The 7,803-nt window shown below is 42.2% G+C and overlaps 1 long non-coding RNA gene across 1 annotated transcript; it reads left to right on the forward strand.

Annotated features, from left to right (window-relative positions):
* The first annotated feature begins 3,047 nt into the window (after positions 1-3,047).
* On the forward strand, positions 3,048-4,293 carry LOC109411978 (uncharacterized). The gene is made up of 3 exons (XR_003899748.2): positions 3,048-3,765; positions 3,826-4,096; positions 4,158-4,293. It is a non-coding gene; the product is annotated as an uncharacterized LOC109411978 (long non-coding RNA).
* The last annotated feature ends 3,510 nt before the right edge of the window (positions 4,294-7,803 follow it).

The following is a 7,803-nucleotide window of genomic DNA, read 5'->3' on the forward strand; positions in this document are numbered from 1 at the left end:
TCGAGGGTATGGATTTTCGCTCCAAGATCCACCCGGATCTAACGCCTCCTCAGAGACGCACCAACCCGCTCGAGGGTATGGATTTTCGCTCTAAGATCCACCCGCTTAGGATTTGGATTTGCTCCTTATAATCCTTACAAATCAAGTACGTATTCGTGTGGGTAACCTGCATTTTCGAAACTCCTGTGGATAAAAGAAGAAAAAACTTAATAAAAACTTACCTACAGACTCATTATTAAGATTCCCAACATTCCCGAATATAATATTTTGGCAACACGATAAACGACAACCGCTGACTTTACCCTGTTGTCTAGATTTTACAAGTTCTGTATGAAACTATTACAATCGTCACCATCCTTGAAGCTCAAAATTTACTCTGATGTTCATAAACAACAAATTATTACAAACGACGTGGCCGAAAACTTACAAACATGGTGTTTTTGATTTCGAGTCACAATGACATTTTAATAACTTACTTCCCTTTCACCTGTTCAGGGAGTGCCCCCACTTTTCATTCCTAGAAACACACTTAGTTCCATCTATCATTCAAAAGTACGTTGTTACCTGGAGGATGACGAAGGGCCAGAATCAGCAACCTAGCATCCGATTCAACATCGCATTCAATGTTTTTTGTTTTGATTGCTTAATTCATGAAAAAACACTGCTTCGCTGTGATAAAGTGATAAAGAAAGATAAACATCCATAAAAAAACAACAATTTCGTTTGAAATGTGTAATTTCCGAAATAAGAACTAGCAACAAACGAGCCGCACACCCGAAAATCAGGAGCAAGTTAGGGTAAACCGATCAGAAAGTGGGTACCAAAAGGCTCCGTACCAAAAACGATGCAGGTGAGAGCGGCGATGTACCGCGTTTGCTAGCTGTCCCGGATAAAAACTAACCATAGGGTGTATGGTGAAAACCATTCCTGCACCATACAGTGTACCAGCTACAATAAAGTATATTGTAATGAAATGGTTCGCTATGCTATAAATTTACATTGGATTTTTATGTAACAATATATTATACTGTTTTTCTTACGTTTGAACCATTCACTTTTCCGAAACATTATTTTTCCGTGAATTTTTAATTATTATTCAGTTTAAGATTTTTTCCGTGCTTTGTTTTGTTGATGTTTGTGACTTTTTTGATGCAAAGGAAAGGAAAGAGAAAAAAGTGAATAAGTTGAAACATCAATTTAACCTTTTGGAATCGATTTTTTTCGCCGCTGTCGACGCAACCTCGCTGGTGTCGAACACGTCTGTTATGCTCGGTTTCATCACCGGGGTCATATATGACCCCTCCGGCTCCAAAGGGTTAATGCCAATAACATGTTTAAATCAGTGGTAAACCAGATGTCCTAAGAACTGCAGGTCCAAGCGATATGGCGGGCTCGAGGGCGGGCTAGGTGTGTAGAGTACGATGAGAGAAATACGAATGCAATGTAGGCCAACCCGGAAAGATGCAGGTCAGATTACCGAAATCAGTAGATGAGTTCAACACAGCCTCCTGTCACCGCAATACTGCCCCACAGAAAAATAACGAGCCAACATCTCTGGTTCCCACTTCCAGCCGCCTCGTTGAACACAATAGCGGCGGCTCGGCGGCTTGGTTCCCCATGATAGCGCAACAACATAATTCCAGGAGCAAAAATCAAAAGCGGCGATACTTTTTTTCACAACCATTTTTTTTTACCTTTTAAAATCGTTAGTTTAAGCGAAACATGATTTATAATTTCGCAATTATTTATTTAAAAATGAAGTCGTAATAGTATCAGCTCGTCTTCGTCACGGGAATAAAGTTTCCATAAAATTTAGAATTGTTATTGACATGATGCAGCCACAGTCAATAACCGATCCTGGATTTTGATGCTGACCTCAAAAACATGGCCGCGTGACAGGACACTGGTTCAACACTATTCTTTCTGTATTTGCATTTAGGGGAGTTTTCTCCTCTTCTCTCATGTGAACTTGCCTTCGACCACAATCGAATCAAATGCGGTTGACAAACTTTATCTTTGACGTAGAGCCATCTTTAACATATGGACTGGACTGAACACTGAAATGACTTTTAAGGACAAGCGTCTTGAAATCCCGCTTCAAGAGTGCATGAGAACTTAAAACGCACAAATCTCAAGAAGCAAGCTTCAAACAACAGTGCATTTTATTATTCTGTTCTTGCTCACTTGTAATAAGCTTAAAATAAGAAGATCAAATACGCTGGTTTTGTTTACGAAGAGATTTGTGCCCTCGAAATCGTGAGTAGGTGCCAAAGTCGGCCATTGTGGCGGCCATCTTGGGATTCTAACAAGTCTGTCCTTAATATAGGTTCGTCTGCGGGTTCGCTTTTTAACCTAACTTATATTTGAATCGAACTTGACAGTTATCTCATGAGTTGTAATGTATTTCAAACTTTAGTCAAACTGGTGCCTCAATATTGCAATAACGGTTAAGCACGCTGTAATGATACTTATGTACCTCGTCACCCACTTCATGCAACTACATTAGTGGTCTAATAACACTTAGCGCGCTCGGCATAGTTCCATCATGCCGCTCAAAGTGTTGCCACAAATAATGCTAAGTTTGCAAAACCCGGTTATCTGGCTGGTGGGGCATGGGAGCCTAAGCTTCAACTGTTAATGCAATCAGAGACTACTCAGATTTAGACGTGGGCGATCCTATATATGAAGGGTTATCCAAAACGGTCTGGAGAATTCCCAAAGCGCATTCTAATAAATCGAATAAGCCTAAGATGCCATTAACACACACTCAATCCTGAATTGCCTGTTCAGCACTTTTTTGACGAAAATAGAACAGCAGAACTATTTCGGTAGCTTCGGTAATCGATTTTACTGAGGCTCAGTACACCAACTGTCAAAACCTGGTGCAAAAGGTAAACAATGCAGTATAGCTGTATTCAGCTGTTCTATTTTCGTCAAAAATTTACCGAACACGGTATTCCAAATTAAGTGTGCAGGAGGAAAATGGCAAGATAATATAACAATATATGGTTTATGTAATGTAAAACAATTCAACATAACAAAAGAGTGTTTCGTTTAAGTTTGATTTGGGCCCGTATCACTATTATTCGTTCAAGATAGAATAAAAGAGTTATAAGAAACTATGAAAAACAACACAAATGAGTTCACCATCTCGCTCCGTGCAATTTCGAGCGCTAACGGCCAATTCGAATCACCCCAAGCAATTATACCGACAATCGCTCCAGTCCGACAACCAAACAGCTGTCATTCGTAGTTTGCTTCCCACAGAGCGGACCGCACACACACATTCTCGCTCAAGCCTTAGTCAGCGGGAGGCAAAAAAGAAGTCCCGTTGGAGTGAACTGGCAAACGGCTCATTCCGAACCGACCGCCATCGTGAAGTGTGTTAAAAAGAACGCGCCGCGGGTGAAAAGTTTTTGGGTCCTACGGAAGTGGGAGCAACGAGAGCATTTAAAAGGAAGGATACCGTTTCCCAGCTCAGCAAGGGCATTCCCGTTAAGGTGTAGATTGCTCTCCACGTCAAAAGCACGTCCGCGAAAAGGACGCGTCGAGTCGCGCAGAACCACGTGCGAAGATCCATCAGGGAACCGGTTTGGTTAGGCCTGGCTGGGACCGCAGGAAGCCGTGCTCCTCAGAGCAGTATTGCATCAAGAAAACGGTCGGGGTTCGACGAACCGACGCTGGCTGATTCGAACGGAGCAAGGCTCGATCCACGAGGCGATCACAACGAGGTTAGGATCGGCGTCCAAAATCAGATCCCATCCGGTGAGTACTGACAGTCTAGCAAGAAGAAGGCCCTCATATTGATTTTCGTCGTTATGCTAGATATCGTCGTCCGGAAGCTGTGGCCGCACAAGTAACACTTTCAGAAAGCGTACTTCCGTGAAGGAAACGGGCCTCCTCGACAGAGTTAGTTCCGTGGACTGAATACTAGGCGGTCAAAAGTCGGCATCCGTTGGCGGAGATTACGCGGAGACACAAGCGCGTCCAGAAACGAGTCCTTTTGTGCTTTCCAGACAGAGCGACAGCGATCGGAACGGCGGTGTAGGAGAGGACGTTTCTTGGATCGGAGTCGTGACAGGGCGAATGTTCATCGGTGAGTACGACCCCGTTCGGAAAGGCGAAGTATAAGCAAGCTAATTTTATATTGCCCTCAGACTAATCACGAGAGCGGTCAGATCTGAGACGCAATAATCGTCAGTTGGAACACTACACGATCATCGGCCGCTGCCCGCCCGGACCTAGGCGGCGAATCGGCACGAAATCGGTCAATACGGTACCTTCCTGGACGAGATAGGAAGATCCACGGTCGCGTCAGCGTCAACCAAATCAACGCAACGGAAAACCCCTTTTAAGGGTAAGACATCCATTTCCAAGATTGTCGGTCGGAGCAAAACCTAACTTTCCGTACGACAGGGTTTTTCTTATTGACTGTCTTTCAGCTTCGACGTAGCCGCGACAAACCGAGTTCGTACCTCTGGATCGATCGCCGGATTCGAACGTCCAAAGCAGATTCCGAACCTGGTCGACACCGGGGGTCAGCCTGAAATCAGCATGAGCGGACGAGCGACGGATCGTCCCACTGCCGAAGGGGCGCGTAAATTGTCGGGATTCGATGCGGCCAGAAGGTGCTAGTTCCGGTACCGTGAGTACCCGTTATTAGGCTTAAGCGAAAATGAATATGTTTAGCACCTAAGAAAATCAATCAAAGGCCTTTGAGGGTAGGAAGTTTAGGAAGGAGGAGTGCAAAGATGTTTGGCAATACAGATTGTTAAAATGAACTACACGTTTTGTGATTTCGTTGGTGTCTTGGCCCTTTAGTGTCTGCTTTGTGTTTCGCTTCGGTGGTTTTCGCTCTACCCCTACCGGGAAACTTGCAACAAGAGAACCATTCCAAAACCATTTGATTAAATGTATAACCAGTAGTGAAATTACAATTAAAAACAATTTATTTACGGTACATTTTATTGTTTGAAACCATTAATGTACCATACAATGTACGGTATATTTAAACCCATGTATCAGTATTTTGAACAATTCATTAACAATAAAATGTATGGTTTTGCAAAAAAATATATATGGAGAAAAATATTTTTTTTATATTGTTACGATACTTAACAACCTGTATAATATATTGTAAAAATCTTATTTACAATTCACGGTATGGTGTCCTACATTACATCTTATTGTTTTTGTATTTTTATTTTTACAGTGGTGTCTATTGTAAAAATATGGTTCTAAATAGTACTGTTACAATATAACGTTTGGTTTTTCTACTGTATTTTTTATTCGGGGTGCCACCCCACTGGTCAATACGCATTACTACAGAAAGAACAAAATCAACCATTTATATATTTTATTTCATAAACCAACTTAAAAACATGGCAGCGTAGGATTTTTAATTAATGACACTATGATCATATGCGGCGTTTTGCCCTATTCGCACATTTCAATTAATTTCCCCAACGCTAATCACGTCAATTACCCCTCCGCATGGAACTGCATCTTGATCAACAGAATCGGTGCCGGTTCTTTCTTCAGCACACTTTTTCACTAATGTCGTTTTCGTTTTTGATTCAGTTCCAACCTGGGTTGGAACTGGATCAGATCACAGTTTCAACCCCAACCCGACTTCGGTTTCGCTTGTACTAAAGTTTGTTTGACGTTGTTTGTTTACACATTTTCCGCCGATCCAGTTCCAACCCAGGTTCAAAAACGAATTCGACATAAGACAACCACGTGGTAGTAGCCCTCATCACAGCAGAAATTGGAAAAAAATCCGCCATATTGGCACACCAGCAGGCGAATTCCGGCGCACTTTTTCTTCGAAAATTCGCCGGTATAATTAATAAAACTCTTACCTACCTTATTTGCGCCATTGTAGGATTTCTACTAAAACAATAAATGCACACAAGACACAAATAATTTTCATTATTGAATATTGTATTTTTCATCATTTTTTTTTTACACTTCCCGAACAATTCAAGTAGGTACGTCTTTCTTTCACCAAATCCATTTCAAAACTGAACTGCCAATCATTTCCTTTTCACCCATCTTTCCATTCTCTTCACAACTACAGCTACGTCCAACCACACGCGTTTTCCGATGCGTCACCCGTCGTCGACTTCCAGTGCATTTTCTAGAATCCACCTCCATGATTATTCCTAACTGTACACTGATACAAATTTTCAGGTACATTTCAACACAATATATTTTTATTTCTTCAGATCAATTATTCTTCCTACAATCTGTATTAACAGGATTTTTAGCCCTGGGCAAGTTCATCTCGGGACCCACGCTTTACTTCCCTTCCGAAGGAAGAACTCACATTTTGCGAGTCTGTCGGAAGTGGGATTCGATCCCAGGTCCTCGGCGTGATAGTCACGTGCTTCAACCATCACACCAGGTCCGCTCCACAAGCGATACAAATTCTTCATTAAAAATAGGGTGCTCATATTACCCCGACGGTTAAAAATCAACACAAAAACAACACTTTTTTCAAAAATCATTTTTTGGCATTTGAACGCAATTATACTATGATATTTTTATGCAACTAGTATAGTATTATCAGAAACATTCTGACCATACGATGTGCGAAAGATTCAACTTTGTTTTCTGCATCTTCAATCGACTTTTGCTTAAGGACAGATTTGTTAGAATCCCAAAATGGCCGCCACAATGGCCGACTTTGGTATCTACTTACGATTTCGAGCACACAAATCTCTTCGTAAACAAAACCAGCACATCTGATCTTCTTATTTAAGCTTGTTACAATGAGCAAGAACAGAATAATTGAATGCACTGTTGTTTGAAGCTTGTTTCTTGAGATTGGTGCCTCTGAAGTTCTGATGCATTGTTTAAGCGGGATTCCAAGACGTTTGTCCTTAAGGTGGTCAAATTACCCCGATTTACCCTAAGACTTCTCCCCACATATCTTTAGATAAACCGCTTTCATGAAGTATAGCTCGCCTTTTCTCCATCAACGATCTGTTCATTCTCACGCTAACTCCGTTTTGCTGTAGAGTTCACTCCACACAACTGTATTATAGGATTCTTTAGGTAGAGTTCGATCGCGATAGACGTTTTTGTTTCTCTGCGTAAAAGAAAAACGTGATTTGGACGCCATCTTGGTTTTTTTTTTCCGAAAAATCATTTGCGAATCAGTGAAAAAGCGAATTTACTATCTCCGAATATAAAAATTAAGTGCAGTTACTTTTCTTGAGAGTAGTGGTTAGGAATATATACTGCGACTCAAGTGCTACAGTGAAGTAAAGCAGAAAACCCGAAACCTAACCTCACACCATGGCGGAGCCACCCGATAAAGTCCGGAATGCCGAACAGCCGCAAAGGGTCTACACCGTCTACGAGTACCACCAACAAGATGTGGCCCCATACAGGGTTATCGTTCAACTGGCGGACGACAAAAAAGGCGAGCTACGGATCAACAAACTCACACTCGGAAGGCTGGTCAGCAAGCAAAACGGCTACAAGAACAACATCTCCAACATGCGAGCTCTGGGACGCAACAAAATCCTCGTGTTCCTGAAGGACTACCAGACAGCGAACAAGCTACAATCAGACCCACTTCTGAAGAACAACAACTACAAGGCCTACATTCCGCGTAGCTTCGTCTCGGTATCCGGAGTTGTGGCAGGAGTTCCAACCGACATGGACTTGGATGAGATTGGCGAAAATATCAGCAGCGACTATCCCATTCTGGCGATCAACCGGTTACATCGATACGAAGCAGGAAACAAGATCCCAACGAACAGAATCAGCATTGTGTTCCGTGCCAGCAAGCTG

Source organism: Aedes albopictus, chromosome 3 (assembly GCF_035046485.1).
Source record: "Aedes albopictus strain Foshan chromosome 3, AalbF5, whole genome shotgun sequence".
NCBI classification, from domain to species: Eukaryota; Metazoa; Arthropoda; class Insecta; order Diptera; family Culicidae; genus Aedes; species Aedes albopictus.